Source organism: Fragaria vesca, linkage group LG1 (assembly GCF_000184155.1).
Source record: "Fragaria vesca subsp. vesca linkage group LG1, FraVesHawaii_1.0, whole genome shotgun sequence".
Lineage (NCBI taxonomy): Eukaryota > Viridiplantae > Streptophyta > Magnoliopsida > Rosales > Rosaceae > Fragaria > Fragaria vesca.
Window position 1 is genome coordinate 262,252 of NC_020491.1, and position 2,582 is coordinate 264,833.

The 2,582-nt window shown below is 41.8% G+C and overlaps 1 pseudogene; it reads left to right on the forward strand.

The window, feature by feature from the left end:
• Nucleotides 1-971: 971 nt before the first annotated feature.
• LOC101302398 overlaps nucleotides 972-2,582 on the forward strand; it is a 5,772-nt pseudogene continuing 4,161 nt past the window's right edge.

Consider the following 2,582-nt stretch of genomic DNA (forward strand, 5'->3'; position numbering starts at 1 on the left):
TTTTTTTTTTTCTGTCCACAAGTCCGCATACAACCTTCCCAAGATTGTTTGGGATCTGATTTTCTGCCAATTGACTCAAGTGTCTGTTTCCAATATAATTATATAATTTAGATGGAAATCCTGGCCTGCCCCATTGCAAACTCCATCGCTATACCACATGCTGACAGTTCAGCGCCCATGTTCTACTAAGAGAAGACTCACGACTAACAACACTGAGCAACAACCACACACCCGAGTGTGACCTTTAGCATTGATACCACACCAAAAGCCACATTTATGGCACACTTGGGTGTCTGGCGCGTTGTTGCTCAAAGTAGTAGTAGTGTTGACTGCTTAGAGGACAAACCACCCCCCCCCCCCCCCTCCCCAAATAAAAAAAACATAATAATCATATTCCTAATATATAATGTACGTACGTAGTCTCTAACTACAAAGCTAGATCACACCTCCCTTCTGGTAAACAAGCTCAATCAACATTTATTTTCCTGACCCCAACTGACGGTGCTTAAAATTCTACAAATTTAAATGTATAGATAAAACAGCAAATATCACATTTTATTGGTTAAAGCTGAAAATAATCGCTTCAATGTATTTATTGTGCTTCATCTACTATAACCGTAGGTCTTGAACCTCAATATCTTTTTGGAAAGATTCTCATTCAATGCTCGAAAAACTTAAGGAAACAATTTAATCACTATTGGTATTACTGTCAAATCCTACACTCAAGCCTCGGATTTCACTGAGTTTTTGGTAAGATAGACCATGTAGTAGTGTAGACAGTCCACTGGAATTATGATCCAAGCTGTTACACACAACTGCCATCTCAGATGAAATACAAAAGGGAAATCAGAAACCCTCAACCCTAAGCTTGAAATATATAACCACAACACTGATAGACAGTTTGATACTAACCTGGTGGGCGGATACTGATCAAAGTCTCTCACCTTAGGAAAGCCGATCAATAGGACGCCATGCAGAATTGTAAGGCAATGGAGGCATTGAAGCCTGCTATGGTTATGGTGCTGGTTCAGATTCTGTTTACAGGGATGAATGTTCTGTACAAATTAGCTGCAATTGATGGAGTAAATTTCAGGGTTCTAATTGCCTACCGCATGTTGTTTGCTGCCGCCTTCATGACTCCTGTTGCTCTCGTTTTCGAAATAAGATGTTAGGACCATTGTGCTATACCAAAGAACCTAATGAACCATCAATCAACCCTCTCCAAGGGCTTGGAAGCGTTGGGTCTTCCGGAGCATACTGTATAGTGGTTGCAGCGGTTGTAGCAGTTGGAACCTTGGTGCGAAGCTCCTGAATCAGATGGCTACGGTCCTGAATCAAACGTCAACTGTGCTTAAGTCGTTCCTCAGTCTTACGAAAAGCAGCCCACAAGTCGTTGAATGCTTCATGCATACCTTGCTGAAAAACAGCAAAAGCATTGCAAATTTGCGCTGCCGCTGGATCAAGAACGCAAGTAGGGACTGAGGGTGGCTGGAAAGTTGGAATCAATTGAAGTGCAGAGTGTGGTGGGGGCGACAGCGGTGGGTTAACGAGGGTGGATGAGGGTGGGACGAAAATGGTAGGAGTTTGCAGATTCCACATCAGAACCGGCTCTGGATACCAGTTGATGGGATCAGAATCCATCAAGGAACGGAAAGAACTAAATTACAGAGAAATTAAAGGAAATAAAGTTGAGAAATATTCATATTCATTGGATAAGATCTTACAATGGAGGCTCATTGCCTTATATGGTTGTCTCTACAACCAACCCTAGAAACCCGTTGACAATATGACCCGAGCCGAGCCCAATAAATAGCCCATTTAAGTAAATCAACACACTAGCCCAAAGTAATATACAGGTATAGCACAATGGTCCTAACATTCCTCCCCCCTTAAATAAAGGCATGTCCTCAGGCCTTGAACGTATAACAGAGAAGTGAGTCCCAAGGACTTCAGCAGAACCCATTTCACCCTGATCCGTCATTGCTATAAGCATCTCATCCACTGTATTGACTGTAAAGACATGTTCTTGCATCAACCACATACAATCACAAAGGAAAAATTCTGATCCAGGGTTCCACACATGTTCCATACTTGAAACGTCAGCAACGAGACGGATTTTAGCATTCAAGGTAACAACGAATGCAGGAATGTGCCGTGCCCTGTGAAAAGACAAAGAATCACCATATTCTTCCAAATCAACTGTTTGGAGTGGTCCGAAATGGGAATCATCAAACAATTTCACTTTCAACTCCTCAAGGTATGCTACCATAGCACCAAATGTCTTTTGATTTGCATTTGGATCACTAGTGAACCATGGAAGATACCATGATGTAGAATATGTCATGTCGAGAGCTGTGATGTTTGTCAAGGTCGCTCCAAAATTAATACCATCACCAGTAGTAACTTGCCAAGTATGTATTAGTGCAGATAGATAAACACTTTCATGAGAATTGGAAGTTGGCAACCAATTATGCGAATGTGGCATGATAGAAATGATCTGCAAAGCTTCCACAACTAGAGAATGATGCTTAGAAAGAATGCAGGCCAAAAGTTGCAATGATGAAAGCTTCACATCCACCGAG